This window comes from Phyllobates terribilis, unplaced genomic scaffold (assembly GCF_046119375.1).
Source record: "Phyllobates terribilis strain yellow unplaced genomic scaffold, ASM4611937v1 Scaffold_237__1_contigs__length_3040347, whole genome shotgun sequence".
In the NCBI taxonomy this organism is placed as follows: Eukaryota; Metazoa; Chordata; class Amphibia; order Anura; family Dendrobatidae; genus Phyllobates; species Phyllobates terribilis.
Genome location: NW_027362997.1, coordinates 417,687 through 434,991, shown reverse-complemented (window position 1 = coordinate 434,991; position 17,305 = coordinate 417,687).

Below are 17,305 nucleotides of genomic sequence, written 5' to 3'. Positions count from 1 at the left end.
TACTCTTCATTATTTGGTAACACATTTTTCTCACTACTCATCTCTTTAAGATAATTAGTTTCCATTGGAGACTTTTCTGTTTTCGCATCCTTCAATCCAAATGTTTCAGTTATGTCTTGAATCATGTGATTTTGATTAAGTAGGAAACTTCCATCTTCTTCTCTTTCTATCTGTATTCCTAAGTACTGTTTCACATTTCCCAAGTCTTTGATCTCGAAATGTTGATTCAGGATTCTTAGTATGTCCTCTTTATCCCTTTATTTTTCAAAACAAACTAAAATGTCATCAACATATACGAGTACATAGATCCATCTGTCCATTAGTCTTTTTGTGTACAGGCAAGGATCAGCTTTGCTTCTTTTAAATTTTTCATTTGTGAGCACCTCCCTGATTTTATCATTCCATGCTTTAGCAGCTTGTTTTAAACCGTATACACTTTTCTGTGATTTGCAAACCATGTTTGGGTTACTTTCATCTTTGAATCCTGGAGGTTGTTTCATGTAAATATCTTCTGTTAAACTTCCATTTACAGAATGTTTCATTGCTGCAACTGCAAACAAAGTTCTTATTGTAGTATGTTTGACAACTGGAGCAAATGTTCCATCGTAGTCTTCTCCATATTTTTGAGAATAACCTTTAGCTTCGAGTCTTGCTCGATATCGTTCAGCTGTGCCATCTGTTTGGTACTTTACTTTAAAAACCCATTTACATCCTATAGCTTTTCTTCCTTCTGGTAATTCTGTTAGTGTCCATGTTTTTGAGTCATGCATGGATTTTATTTCTATTTCTGTTACCTCTATCCATTTATTGGCTTCTTCTTCAGGAAGTCGAGATATGTCTTCCCAAGAGGTAGGCTCATAAATTTTACTTGAACTTGCCTTATATAAAAGGCGTAATCGTGGTTTTCCTTTGTTTTCTCTTATTGAACATCTCTGTTCTGTGTCTGTTTGTAGTTGTTTCTCTTCACTTTCAGTATTCTGTTTTTTATTAATTTCAGCTTCTTTTTCATCAGATATTCCTTCAGCTATATCAATGCTGTTTTGCTCATTTTTTCTTTCCAGTGAAATCATAGTGTCTTCATTTAAATCCTCAATGAATGTCACACTGTTACTCACCATAACTCTGTCTGTTTTGGCATCTCGGATTCTATAGCCTTCGCAATTTTTACTATATCTAACAAATATTCCTTCCATGGACCTATTTTGAAGTTTGGAACGTTTTTCTGTTGGAATGAATACAAAAACTTTACAACCAAAAACTCTTAAATGATTTACACTTGGTTTCATACCTTGCCACAGTTCAAGTGTTTTTTTTTAAGTTTTCTAGAAAAGTTGGTTCTGTAGAAATGTAGCTGTCATTACTGCTTCACCCCAATATTTTTCTGATAGTTTGGAATCTGTCAGCATACACCTTATCACTTCAGTCAGAATTCTGTTTTTCCTTTCTGCTACTCCATTTTTTCTTAAGTAGTTTTCTATTTGGTGTCCTGTGAATTCACCTCCATTATCACTTCTAATGACAACTGGCTTCCTCTGAAATTCGTTTTTCGACTTTGTCACGTAGTCTACTAGTTTATTGAAAACTTCGCTTTTGTTCTTGCTGAAGTATGTGACTGTGTATCTTGAGTAGTCATCTATAAAAGTCACCATATATCTATTGCCTCCTGATGTAGTCACTTTCATGGGTCCACATATGTTAGTATGCACCAAATCAAGTGGTCTTGTACTTTTCGTTTCACTTTCTTTAGGAATAGATATCCTTGTGGCTTTTGATTTTATACAACATTTACATCTTACGGTAATTGAGCAGTCAGATATCAATAAATCCTTTGTCAATTCTTTCCTTTGTAGCTCCATTACACTTTCAGGATGTCTGTGTCCTAGACGTCTATGCCACATGTGAATACAATTCTTGTGATCATGTGTACACAACTGCATCTGTTCCTTTAATGTGTCTAGATGATATAATTGTTCATCTGCCTACACAAAATACAAGAGAGACATTTTTCTTTTTTACAATACAATAAACAAGGAAACAACATCGCCATCTACTGTCAAATCAGCTTAAAGTCCTCCTTCACACAAACAAAGAAGTGCGCAACTGTTGCATATACCAACAACCAGGAATATGGGTGCCATGCATATCAGGATCAAGGGGTGCCATGTATACCAGGATGGGGGATAAAGGGGTGCCATGCATACCAGGATCAAGGGGTGCCATGCATACTAGGATCAAGGGATGCCAAGCATACCAGGATCAAGGTTGTGCCACGCATACCAGGAACAAGGGGTGCCAAGCATACCAGGATGGGGGATCAAGGGGTGCCATGCATGCCAGGATGGGAGATCAAGTGGCGCCATTCATACCAGGGTGGGGGATCAAGGGGTGCCATGCATACCAGGATGTGGGATTAGGGAATGCCATGCATGCCAGGATGGGGGATCAACAGGTGTCATGCATGCCAGGATGGGGGATCAAGGGGTGCCATGCATACCAGGATGGGGGCTTGGGGTGCCATGCATACCAGGATGGGGATGAGGGCCACGTATACCAGGATGGGGATGAGGGCCATGTATACCAGGATGAGGATGAGGGCCACGTATACCAGGAAGGAGGGGTCATACCATGATTGAGGATATTAACAGAAGTGGGGGACATTACCCCAGTACCAGTGTCAGCAGCAGACCCTCTCCCACATAACAGTGCATCATGACCACATTTTTTGCTTACATTTTTTTTCTATTTTCCTCCTCTAAAACCTAGGTGCGTCTTATGGTCCAGTGTGTCTTATAGTCCAAAAATTACAGTACTTTACTAATTTACAGTACTTTTTAATAACAAAAAATGAACATTGGGCTGTTCTAAAAATAGCAGTGTCTACATTTGTCTTTACAAACGCACAATACGTACAATATGTACTCTTTTTTTTTTGAGGATTTAGCATTCCTGTGAATCACTAACCTAATATTTAGTTATATACCCACAGTTTTTTAGAACTGCTTCACATCTATGTTGCTTAGAATCAACCAAATTCCGGCACCTGTCAACTGTTATTGCAGCCCAGGATGCTTTGACTACATCTCACAATTTTTCAGCATTTGTTGGCTTTGCCTCAGAAACGGCATTTTTGATGTCTCCCCACAAGTGTTCTATCAGATTAAGATCCGGGGATTGGGCTGGCCACTCCATAACCTCAATTTTGTTGGACTGGAACCAAGATTTTGCTCGTTTACTGGTGTGTTTAGGGTCGTTGTCTTGTTGAAACATCCATTTCAAGACCATATCCTCTTCAGCGTAAGGCAACATGATCTCTTCAAACATTTTAATTAGTGATGGGCGAGCACTAAAATTCTCGGGTGCTCATTCGTCGGGTCGAGCAAATTGGAATGCTCGTGTGCTCGACCCGAGCAACGAGCCCAATGTAAGTCTATGGGAAACTCGAGCATTTTTCCAGCGGCCCCCCCGGTGGTCTGCAGAGGGACTAGAAATTGTAGAAATCAATGGGAACAGTGCTCAAATGACATGGGAGCAGCATGGAGAAGACCCCTGGAAGCATTTCTGACTCCCAGGTCACTGCTGTGAACAATGTTGTCAGAGTATTACGCCACTTTTATGGACTCACAATAAAACATACAAAAATGAAACCAAAATTGATTTTACTGGGAAAAATGTTAAAGAACATCCTTTGCAGGGTAAAGACTTGAATATAAGGCAAAATAAATAACCAAAAACAAAAATGCTTCTCCACACCTTGGGCTATGTTCACACATAGCGTTTTTGATGCGTTTTTGCACTTTTGCTTTCAACCAAGACAAATGCATTCACTGGGAAATGTCATTTTAACATTTTACAACCTTAACTGACCATGTGGTGTGTGACACATCATCAGACACATCCTGTTTCATTTATGATGGAGGGACTCTGAAAGTCACAAAGCCTATTTTTATAGGGGAAACAGGCGGTCCTTACTATTCTTAAAGGGCCAGCAGTCGGTCCTCGCTTTTGTTAGAGAGCCATCAGCCGGCTATGCTTTGTTGTTCCCATTATTAACGAGTGGGTCTCCTATACTATTATTGCGTATGCAGTGACTGCAAGGGCTGCCAAACATTTGTACGCACGTAACCCAATACCCCTTTGAAGAGACATAGAGGAGGGTCTCAGTAAAAAAAAATGTTCCCATTATAAAGGAGCAGGTCTCCTGTAGTGGTAATGCCGATGCTGTGACTGGAAGGCCTGACAAAATTTAGGAAAATCCCCACTACCAATTTAAAGACACATAGAGCAGGGCCACAGTAAGGACATGTTCCCATTACAAAGGAGCGGTTGTGCTATACAGTTATAGGGTATGCAGTAAGGACAACGGCTGCCAAAAATTTGGAGGCACTCCAATGCCCCTTGGAAGAGACGTAGAGGGCCTCATGAAAAAATGTTCCCATTATTAGGAAGTGGCACTTCCATAGTGTTGGCCTATGCAGTGAATGCAAAAGCTGCCAAAAATTTGGGGGAACTCCAATGCCCTTTGCAAGACACGTAGAGGAGGTGATATGGTAGATATGGTGGTGAATGATATGGTGATGGAGGATGAGGAGAAGGAGGAGGACAAGAGCAAATAGACAAAATCAGTAAGCGTATACCCATGTGTGGGTGTGAAGAGGTGCATGGGAATAGACCTTCCAAAAAAAACCACTGGATTTGAGTTTATGTTATGCTGCTATCATTCGGTGGTGTTGAGAAGTCTGGCCCAATCCAGCCCTTGTTCATTTTTATAAGAGTCAGCCTGTCAGCATTTTCAGTTGACAGGCGGATGCGCTTATCAATTATAATTCCACTAAAAGCCCGCTCTGACAAAACGCTAGCAGCAGGGCAGGCCAGGACCTCCAAGGCGTAGACAGCCCGTTCATGCCACTTGTCCAGCTTGGATACCCTATAATTCTAAGGCACAGAGCAATCATGGAGGATGTTGGTACGGTCGGCAAGGTACTCCCTCAGCATCTTCCCAAACTTTGCGCTCCTTGTGAGAGTAACCCACGCCTCAGGGCCTGTAAGATGGGAGGGTCTGAGAAAACTCTCCCAGAACTTTGACAATGTTCCCCTGCCTCTGCTGGATTGGAGTTATGTCTCTCTCACCTGTACTCCTTGGTTGTCCATCGAACTGTGACCTCTGCCGCCAGCGTTTTTAGATGGAAATTTTTTTAATAATTCCGCATAGAGGGCCTTCTGGTACTGCCCCATTTTAGTAGACCTGTCCGCTTCGAGATAGAAAGTTCTCCTTGTAGCGTGGTTCTAGAAGTGTCACCAACCAGTAATGACTATCGCCCAAAATTTTGAGAACGTGAGGTTCACGGGAAAGGCAGCGTAACATAAACTCAGCCATGCATGCCAGACTGCTAACAGGCAAGACTTCCATGTCCTCACCAAGAGGACGAGTGACCATGCTCTCCTCCTCCCTGTCTTTAGGCCATCCATGCTGAATAGACAGTATGACATTTGTGCATGTAGTACTGTCTATAGCGCATGACACTAGCTCCTGTTCTTCCTCCTCCTCTTCCTCATTGTCACCCAATCCACGTTGGGATGAGATGAGGCTGAGCTGTGTGTAATCACCCTGTATGGTTCCTTGTTCCATCTCATCATGCTCCGCCTGCAATGCATCCTCTTTGATTGTGAGCAGAGCGTTTCAGAAGACAGAGAAGCGGGATGATGATGCTAATTATGGCGTCATCATCGCTCACCATCTTGGTGGAGTCCTCAAAGTTTTGGAGGATGGTACATATGTCTGACATCCATGTCCACTCCTGAGGTCTTATGTGTGGAGTTTGAACTGAATACCGATGGCCTTGTTGATGCTGGTAGTCAACAACTTTCCTCATCTGCTCACAGATCCTTCCCAACATCTGCAATGTAGAGTTCCAATGCGTGGGGACATCACACACCATTCGGTGAGCCGGAAGCTGCAAACTCTGCTGAAACACAGCAAGGGCGGAGGAAGCTGTAGGTGACTTTCTAAAATGGGTACACAGGTGGCGTACTTTGACAAGCAGATCCGGCAGCTCAGAGTAGGTTTTGAGAAACCGCTGAACCACGAGGTTAAGCACATGGGCCAGGCATGGTACGTGTGTGAGCTCGCCTCACCTCAGAGCCGCCACCAGGTTCCAGCCATTGTCACACATGACCATGCATGGCTGTAGGTTCAGCGGTGTCAGCCACAGATCTGCTTGCTATTTCAGAGCTGTCCATAACTCTTCAGCATTGTGCGGTTTGTCACCTAAGGATATTAGCTTCAGCACAGCCTGTTGCCGCTTGGCTGTGGCAGTGCTGCAGTGCTCCCAGCTTCTGACTGATGTGGTCATTTCGGAGATGGAGGCTGTAGAGGAGGAGGATGAGGTGCAGGAACGGTAGACTGTGGGGGCAACCCTCATTGACCTAGGGCCCACAATCCTTGGCGTCAGGAGGATGTGTTCCATCCCAAAGTCCGACTGGTTCCCGGCTTCCACTATGTTAACCCAGTGTGTCGTCAGCGAGATGTACCATCCCTGTCCACAAGCACTTGTCCACATGTCCGTGGTTAGGTGGACTTTCCCACTGCATTGTTGAGGCCACGGCTAATGTTGTGGGACACGTGCTTGTGTAATGCGGTGACGGCACACCGGGAGAAATAGTGGCGGCTGGGGACCGAGTACCGAGGGACGGCCGCCGCCATCAGGTTGCGGAATGTTTCCATCTCCATGAGCCGAAAAGGCAACATTTCGAGCGCAAGCTGTCGCGAAATGTGAGAATTTAGTAGTGTGGCCTGTGGGGCAATGACTGTGTATTTGCGTTTGCGTTCCAAGGACTAGGGTAGGGACAACTGAACACTGCGCTGGGACAAGGACGTGGACATGCTTGCTGATGGTGCTAGTTGAGAGTGCAACGACAGGTGCAGGGCAGGAGGCATCTTCGCATGTGCATTGGTCAGGGGATTGGCTTGCATGCACAAAAGTGGAAGAAGCAGTGGTGCGACCCACAGACACTGTTCCTGGACCCTGGGGTTCAGCCCACAAAGTCGGGTGCTTTGCTGCCGTTTGCCTGATCATGATGGTGGTGGTCAGGCTGGTAGTTTTGCTCCCCCTGCTGATGCTGGCCTGGCAGGTGGTGCAAATGGCCTTTATGGGGTTATCGGCAGAGTCTTTAAAAAACAACCAGACTCGGGAAGACCTAACAGCTGTACTGGCAACTTCCGTCGTGTTGGTGTTACGGAGAATGGTTGCCCCCCTTCTGTCTGCGGCCACCACACTGCTTCTTCCTGCCTGTTGTGCCTCCCTCCCCCTGTGTGCTCCCTTCCCCTGCTGTGTGCCTCCCTCCTCCTGTTGTGCCTCCCTCCCCCTGTGTGCTGCTGTCCTCACTCTGTATGTCCCCCGACCACGTTGGGTCAGTTACTATATCATCCACCACCTCGTCTTCCACTTCCGCACCCTGGTCCTCCTCTTTCTTCCCACCCCCGCTTTCGTGTGACCGTGGCTGCTCAAATATTTGGGCATCGCTACATGCGATCTCCTTTTGCCCCACTTCAAGTGGACCAGGCGAGAGGCCCAAATCTATAAATGGAAAAGTGAACAGCTCTTTGGAGTGTCCAAGTGTGGGATCAGTTGTCTCCGGGCATTCGGCATGGTGGGAGGAAGAGGATCAGGGTAAGGAATATGCAGTCCAGACTCACCTCTACTGAGACTTGACCGTGTGGAAGACAGGGTGGTGGTGGTGGCTAAGTGACTGGAAGCATTATCTGCTATCCAATCAATAACCTTTTCACACTGCTCTGTGTTCAATAGTGGTGTTCTGCGGTCCCCTATTAATTGGGACAGGAATGTCGAGCGAGAAGATGTGGGTGTTTGTTGTGGCACAATTTCAGCTAGCCCACGGCCTCGTCCTCTGCATGCACCATCATCACCATCACGTCCACTTCCCCGTCCCTTGCCATGCGCCTTGCCCATTTTAAATGGAGGACAATATTTTCCACGTTCACTACAAATGGCTGGAATTGATCTGCAGTCATATATGATACGTGTGACGGAAAACCATAGTTTTAAATAGCTGGCCTGTAGGTAACTATTTTTAACAGCGAACTGGTGTGAATAACTTCGCTAACACACTGCAACAAAATTTAAATGGAGGCCAGAAATGGCAGAATTTTGAGCGCACTTATATGTGATCCGTGTGACGGACAAACTACAGTTTTAAATAGATGGATTTTTAGCTCTGTAATTTGGAAAGGATCTGGCTGTATTCTGCAGTGCCAACAGGCAAATGGAGCAGAAAAACGGTGTTCTCTGGATTGCTTTTTAAACAAATAATCAGGATTAAGATAAAAAAAAAATATTCCTGGCCCCTGATACCTGGGACTATTTCTAGAAATATCTGTAAAAGCACCAGCAGCAGACAGAACTGGAATGGACTCTCTTGCTATATGCACTGCAGTCTGCCACATACACTGTCTGCCTGCCCAGCACTGAAATCTATGCAGCTGGATTAGTCCTCAGAAGGACTGTTAGTTGAGATGGATATGTGTATAATATATGGTGGTATACCTACACTAACTAAGAAACAAGCAAATCTCTCCCTAGCTCAGCAGCACCTTTCCCTACACTGCCTGATTCCGGAGTAGACTGTGACGAGCAGGTCTGATATAGACTTGATGACGCTGTGCGGCCAGCCAATCAATGTAATGCCACAACCAACATGACCAGCATTACAGTGTGTGGCAGACAATCCCTGCATGTTCATTGGCTCTCTAAAGAGCGCCAAACATGCAGGGAGGGGACCCGAGCTCCTGCCGTGCAACCCCGGAAATACTGGGCGAGCTCCGACATCTCGAGCAGTGAGATGCTCGGGTGAGTACTGAGCAGTAGCGAGCATGCTCGCTCATCATTAATTTTAATATATGCCAACTGGTCCATGATCCCTGTTATGCGGTAAAACAGGTGTGCCCTGTCAGGTTTAATAAGTGGGATTTCTTGCCTTATGAATGGGGTTGGGACCATCAGTTGTGTTGTGCAGAAGTCTGGTGGATGCACAGCTGATAGTCCTACTGAATAGACTGTTAGGTGCATTTTTCTTGCCATAATACAAATTCTAAGTAAAGAAAAACGAGTGGCCATCATTACTTTAAGAAATGAAGGTCAGTCAGTCCAAAAAATTGGGAAAACTTTGAAAGTGTCCCCAAGTGCAGTTGCAAAAACCATCAAGCACTACAAAGAAACTGGCTCACATGAGGACCGCCCCAGGAAAGGAAGACCAAGAGTCACCTCTGCTTCTTAGGATAAGTTTATCCAAGTCACCAGCCTCAGAAATCGCAGGTTAACAGCAGCTCAGATTAGAGACCAGGTCAATGCCACACAGAATTCTAGCAGCAGACACATCTCTTCAACAACTGTTAAGAGGAGAATTTGTGCAGCAGGCCTTCATGGTAAAATAGCTGCTAGGAAACCACTGCTAAGGACAGGCAAGAAGCAGAAGAGACTTGTTTGGGCTAAAGAACACAAGGAATAGACATTAGACCAGTGGAAATCTGTGCTTTGGTCTGATGAGTCCAAATTTGAGATCTTTGGTTAAAACCACCGTGTCTTTGTGCGACGCAGAAAAGGTGAACGGATGGACTCTACATGCCTGGTTCCCACCGTGAAACATGGAGGAGGAGGTGTGATGGTGTGGGGGTGCTTTGCTGGTGACACTGTTGGGGATTTATTCAAAATTGAAGGCATACTGAACCAGCATGGCTACCACAGCCATCTTGCAGCGACATGCTATTCCATCCGGTTTGCGTTTTGTTGGAAAATCACTTATTTTTCAACAGGAAAATGACCCCAAACACATCTCCAGGCTGTGTAAGGGCTATTTGATAAAGAAGGAGAGTGAAGGGGTGCTACGCCAGATGACCTGGCCTCCACAGTCACCAGACCTGAACCCAATCGAGATAGTTTTTGGTGAGCTGGACCGCAGAGTGAAGGCAAAAGGGCCAACAAGTGCTAAGCATCTGTGGGAACGCCTTCAAGATTGTTGGAAGACCATTTCCGGTGACTACCTCTTGAAGCTCATCAAGAGAATGCCAAGAGTGTGCAAAACTGTCATCAAAGCAAAAAGTGGCTACTTTGAAGAACCTATAATATAAGACATATTATCAGTTGTTTCACACTTTTTTGTTAAGTATATAATTCCACATGTGTTAATTCATAGTTTTGATACCTTCAGTGTGAATGTACAATTTTTCTTAGTCATGAAAATACAGAAAAATATTTAAATGAGAAGGTGTGTCCAAACTTTTGGTCTGTACTGTAGGTCTGACACCATAGAAAGAGAAACGTGCCCATATCATGATGCTTGCACCACCATGTTTCAATGTCTTCTGATTGTACTGTGGCTTGAATGCCGAGTTTGGGGGTCGTCTAATGAACTGTCTGCGGCCCTTGGACCCAAAAAGAACAATTTTACATTCAGCAGTCCACAAAGTGTTTCACTTTAGGCCAGTTGATGTGTTCTTTGGCAAATTGTACCAGCTTCAGTACATGTCTTTTTTTTAACAGTGGAACTTTGCGGGGACTACTTGCTAAGAGATTAGCTTCACACAGGCATCTTCTAACTGTCACAGTACTCTCAGGTAACTTGAGACTGTTTTTGATCATCCTGGAGCTGATCATTGGCTGAACCTTTGCCATTCTGGCTATTCTTTAATCCATTTGAATAGTAGTCTTCCGTTTTCTTCCACGTCTCTCTGGTTTTGTTTTCCATTTTAAAGCATTTTAGCTGAGCAGCCGATCATTGTCTGTACTTCTTTATAAGTTTTACCCTTTCCAATCAACTTTTTAATCAAAGCACACTGTTCTTCTGAACAATGTCTCGAACGACCCATATTTCTCAGGCTTTCAAGGAGAAATGCATGTACAACATGTGCTGGCTTCACCCTTAAATAAGGGCCATCTGATTCACACCTGTTTCTTCACAGAATGATTGACCTCACTAATTGAACTCCAACACTGCTATTATTTTGAACAAACCCCCTTTCAATTAATTATTCAAATACACAGACTCAAAAACACACAGATCATGAATGCGGAGTCTAGTGGTTTTCTTAGAATCTACTGCACCAACTGGTAAATTGTTTGACATGTGGTAATATAATTTATATCAAAAACAGTGATTAATCTGGTTAGTCATATTGGACTGCTATTATTTTGAACACTTCTATATATGTTTTTAATGTATTTTGTGATGTCACAAAAGACGTTTCAGGTAAAACATCACCAGAGTTTTCCTCAAGTATTTTCCTACAGCTTAAACTATGCAGATACGCCGATGTCTAAAAGTTGCCATGTGCACATACCCTGACAGTGAGTTATTAGTAAGGCCTGGGACTTAGTTGCACTAAGTGGTTTGTGAAGAGATCCCACAATACTCCAATACATCTAGTAGTAAGTCCTCCATAATTCCATACATGGTATATAATAATGCATGAAAGACAATCAAAGAAGAAATGCTTAAAACTAAGTTATCAATAGATATAATTCTCAACAGACAAACACAACTATAGCGACTAGAGATGCGCGAACGTCTCGAGAACTAACCAAGTATTCTCGGCGTGCTCGTCAAATATGTTTGCGTCTCCGCGGCTGCATGTCTCATGGCTGTTAGACAGCCGCAACACATGGTGCTGGTGCTTGAAATCATTGTCTTTTTCTGTAAAACATGGTTACCTCCAAGGAAATAGGTGCAGTCATCATTCCTTTGTATTAGAACGGCTTTACAGGCAAGGACATGCTGATCGTAAAATTATATACTACATACACACTTATATGTACACACTATTGTCTACACTATATTCTACATACACACTTATAAATACACACTATTGTCTACACTATATACTACATACACACTTATAAATACTCACTGTTGCACTTCTCAAAACTGAAAATCAATCACTTATCAAGAACATTCGTCAAAAACTTCAAAGACAGAGGTTCCTCAGCTGAGAGAAAGGCTTCACGGCATTGAAAATTTTCCAGCAAGTGCCAGGACTCTTTCCTAAAGAGGATTCAGCTATGGGATTGGTTTAACACTAGTGCAGAGCTTGCTCAGGAAAGGTAGCAGGCAGCTGTCAGTGCTTCTGTGCGTACAGTGAGGTGAAGCATTTTAGAGGTAGGCCTGGTGTCAATAAGGGCAGCAAAGAATCCACTGTGTAAAAAAAAAAACATCCAGTATGACTGACATTCTGCAGGAAGTACAGGAATTGCACTACATAAGACTGGAGTAAAGTTATTTTCTTTGATGAAGTCCCCTTCAGACTGTTTGGGACATCCAGAAGAATGATTGTTTGGTGAAGAAAAGGGGTTGAATGTTACCATACGTCCTGTGTTATGCCAATTGAAAAACATCCTGAGACCATTCATGTGTGGAATTGCCTTTCACCTAAGGGAGTGGGCTTACTCACAATATTGCCTGAGAACACTGCTATAAATAAAGAATGGGATCTAAACATCCTCCAAGAGCAATTTCTCCCAATAACCCAAGAGCAATTTGGTGAACAACCATTTTTCCAGCATGATGGAGACCATGTCACAAGGCCAAAGTGATAACTAAGAGGTTTGGTGAACAAAACATTACAATTTTGGGTCCATGGCTAGGAAACACCCCAGATCTCAATCTCATTGAAAACCTGTGGTGAATATGTGGCACCCCAGGGGTCTGGTTTCCACAGTAATGTAATGTTATGTCTGAGAGCAGGTGGGAGGTCCTTTGGTCAGGGATCCTGTGCATGCCACACCTCCTGCTCAGTCTTGGGAGGGGAAGAACTTCCCCTATATAAACCCGGGGCTGAAGCAGGGTTAGTCAGTCAAGGAGAGTAGAGACAGAGAAGCAGCATAGGAAGAAACAGCAGAAGCTCAGTGGGAGCAATACTACTACAAGTCAGGGGCTGGCAGCTGCAGAGCTCGCCCTGACTGAGAAGATTTCTTACCGGACCCGGCGTCCGAGGCTGTGGGGACTAACTCTTACCCAGCAGCAGAAGCCGACCGGCAGGGGATTTCAGGTCCTCAGGCCCAGAAACCCGAAGGCACGGTCACACGCGTGGGACCAGCACCGCCATCGTGGAGCGGAAGCCATTAGAAGGCCCCGAGTCACCGGCCATACGGGTGAGCACCACACGGTACACTCAGGGACGTGGGCTACTTATATCCGCTTCTAGCAAGGTAGCCAGAAGAGTACAGTCAGTTTGGGAGGCCTACAACTCCGCCTGGCCAGGGGAGATCCCATCTGCTCAAGGACTGACCAGGCCCCGTTCGCTAGCAAGTACTCCGGGAGGGTTTATCGTTGTTACCAGTAAAGACCCTGAATTACACCGCACCGTCTCTGAGTGGTTCCTGCTACCCCCATCATCCACGTCGGCTGCCCTGAGGCCATACCCCTCCCGTTGGGGGTTATACCATCCCCGCTGCACCATCCATCCACCGGCCTCAGCGGACTGTCCTGCAGCGGCAGCTCCATAAGCTGCATTCAACGGGTGGCGTAGTCGTACTACATCTACCGCTAATAGACTGCCGTCCAGTTTGACTCCCTGGGCACGGACCAGGTCACCGCCACGAGACTACAACCCTCAACAGATCCGGCTCCGGGTAAGCTCCCGCGTGCGCAACGCAGCGCGACACAGGCCCAGGGGCGCGTCAACTTTGGCGTAGTCGGCAGGATTTCGTGCCCGCAACCACCGGGTACTGCGTGCCTGAAAAAGAGACTTTTCAAACTTACCTGTGGTGAAGATTCCCGCCATCCGGCGCCATCTTCAGCCTTCTTCCCGCCATCGGTGAAGTTTCCCGCCATCCGGCGCCATCTTCTGCCTTCTTCCCGCCATCCGTGGAGTTTTCCCGCCATTGGACGCCATCTTGAGGACGCCGCGCGGGAAGAAGAGGGGCGTGGACTCCGAAAGCGCGCGAGAACTGAAGCCCCGCCTCACGTCCGGACGTTGCGTAAGGTCCTGGAAGGAGCCCAGCAGACGCCGACGTCACAGGAGCGCGACGGAAGGTCCTCAACCCTGACGATCCACTGCGGAGCCGCGGCCTACGGAAGAGGATCATCGCAAGGTAGGCCACGGTCCACTAGGGGGGAGGAAGATGTCGGATACGGAGGAGAGCTTCACTGCCTCAACCCCCGCCAGCGCTACCGCTGCTGCAGTTATGCCCTTCACCATGCCCTATATCCCGGGAGCAGCTTGGCTACCCCAGTACTCAGGGGAGTCACATACCCTGCATGACTTTAGAGAAAAGCTGGATAGCCTCTTCCAGGTGTACCCCCTCACAGAAGAGCAAAAAGTGAGCATCCTGGTGGCCCAACTAACCGGGGCAGCCAAAAGGGAAGTAAAATCCTGGCCACCTGGGAGGAAGACTGTCGCAGGGATACTAACCCGGCTGAAGGACACCTTTGATACCCGCACCTCAGCCGAGATTAAGCTTAGATTCTACGGGTGCAAGCAGCGAGCGCATGAGAGTATAAGGGACTATGCACTAAACCTACAAGAGGCCCTGAGGGCCATTAAGCAGACCGACCCTGATGGAGTGGGAAACGAGGACAGGCTGTTGACCGAACAGTTTATAGAGGGACTGTATTGTAATACCCACCAAACCCAGTTGCGGGCAATGGCCTTACAGGATCCCCATCTGGGCTTTGCACAGTTCAAGGACAGAGCCATCCGGGTGCTCCGAGAACCGGCACCGGGTGGCGTTGTGACCCACAGGCACCCTGCTATCACTTACCACCAGGAGGCGGCGCCCTTGTCGGCAGGGCCTGTGGGAGCTGATGCGCAGGCTTTGGACAATGACCCGGCTCCAGACCTACACCATCAGGTCCAAGAGCTAGCTAAGAGCGTTGCTGCGCTAACCCGAACTGTGCAGTCTTTACAGGCTTCCACCCCAGGGAAGATCCAGCTGGCATCCGGACCGGAGGACATCCCGTGGCGTCGACCAAGGAGGACCCCACCGGCCAGAGGAAGACCCAGTGACCGATACAGCGAGGACGGACGACCCATCTGCCGCCGCTGCAATCAACCCGGACATATGGCAAGGTACTGTTCTTTAAACGGGCACAACCTGGGGTAGAGGGCCAACCCCCAGGAAAAAGATCACCAGGCCCATCGAACTGGCGCGACAGATATGTGGGAGGACGTCCAGTCTTGCCTGTGGTACTGGATGGCATTCCCATGAGTGCCCTACTGGACACCGGGTCACAGGTCACCACCATCCCGTACGTGCTCTTTAAGCAGTACTGGAATGACTCGGATATTACCCGCTACCCTGACGACGACTTGAGTATCATCGCCAGCAATGGTCAGCCCGTGCCACAGATTGGATTTAAAGAGGTGACCATTAAAATCGGTAGAGTCGAACTGGCAGCACAGGGACTGATCATTGTAGACATTGACAAACACGAGAGTCACCCAAAGATAACTCTAGGAACTAATGTAATTGAAAATTGTCTTGCAGAGGTGATTTTCCTTTTACAGCAGGTTGCCAAGAACGCCAGCTCCGGCGAGCAGCGGGTGCTCCAGAAAGAGATCCGGGCACTGATGCGACGGCAACAGGTGGAACTCTCCGGCGGTGAGATTGGTAGCGTAAGAATGTGTGACCCTTTTCCTATTGCCATGCCCCCAAAAAGTGAAATGATGATTTGGTGCCGGGCAGCTATTGGTCTGAGAGGTAGAGATTACCAGGCAATGGTAGAACCAGTTTACTCGGACAGTAGGCCCACCATTTTGACAGCACGGGGGGTGGTTGATGTACGCCATGGGAGGGTGCCCATTCGCATAATAAATATCGGGGAGAGGGAAGTGTACCTGCCCCGGTATGCCACGCTAGCCAAATTATATACCATTAACCAAAATTCTATACAATCTGTGGAACCCTTGCCTCCATCTCACCCGGAGGAAGGTAACGGCTCTAAGAAAAACATGGAGGACTGGTGTCAGCAACTACATCTGGGTACTGACTCCACTCCCGCACACCAGAAACAAGGAGTCTATCGGGTGGTTCAGGAGTACGAGAGAGTGTTCAGTAAACACCCATTAGACTTCGGGCGAGTCAAGGGGGTAGAACACCACATCCCCACGGGAGACCATCCTCCTATAAAAGAGAGGTATCGACCCGTACCCCCTGCCCACTACCAACACGCCAAGGGGATGCTTAGAGACATGAAGGAGGCTGGGGTGATCAGGGATAGCTGTAGCCCCTGGGCAGCTCCACTAGTCTTAGTCAGAAAAAAAGACAACACCATGAGGATGTGTGTAGATTACCGGAAAATCAACCGTATCACACACAAGGATGCGTACCCCTTGCCAAGGATAGAGGAGTCATTGGCTGCTTTAAGATCTGCTAACTTCTTCTCTACCTTGGATCTCACTAGCGGGTACTGGCAGGTTCCTGTAGCAGAGGCGGACCGGGAGAAGACCGCATTCACCACCCCGATGGGACTTACGAGTTCACCTGCATGCCGTTCGGACTCTGCAACGCACCAGGAACCTTCCAACGACTAATGGAGTGTTGTCTGGGCCACAGAAACTTCGAGACGGTCCTGTTGTACCTGGACGATGTCATCGTATATTCCAAGACGTATGAGGACCACCTGAAACACCTGGCGGAAGTGTTCGAGGCTCTGGCGAGTTACGGCCTAAAGGTGAAACCCTCCAAGTGTCACCTCCTGAAACCAAAGGTGCAGTACCTGGGACACGTGGTGAGCGCTGACGGAGTGGCTCCCGACCCGGATAAGATCACCGCAATTAAGGAATGGCCAAGCCCCTCCAGCGTAAAAGAAGTGCGGCAGTTCCTCGGGTTGGTAGGCTACTACCGAAGGTTTATTCCCGGTTTCACCAAAAAGGCAGCACCTATGCAGGACCTCCTGATAGGCCAGTCCCGGAAGGCCAAGAACCAGAAGCCGTCCTTCAAATGGGAGGAGCTGGAAGAAGAGTCCTTCCGCCAGCTGAAGATGGCCCTCACGGGGGACGAAATCCTGGTGTACCCGGATTATAGCCAGCCCTTTATCCTCTACACCGACGCCAGTAACATCGGGCTAGGAGCCGTACTGTCCCAGATCCAGCAGGGGAAGGAACGAGTAATCGCCTACGCCAGCCGAAAACTGCGACCCACCGAAAGGAACCCCGAGAATTACAGCTCATTTAAGCTAGAGTTCCTGGCCGTAGTATGGGCAGTCACCGAGCGCTTTAAGCATTACCTCGCTTCTTCCCGGTTCACCGTGTACACGGATAACAACCCGTTGACACACCTGGACACGGCAAGACTCG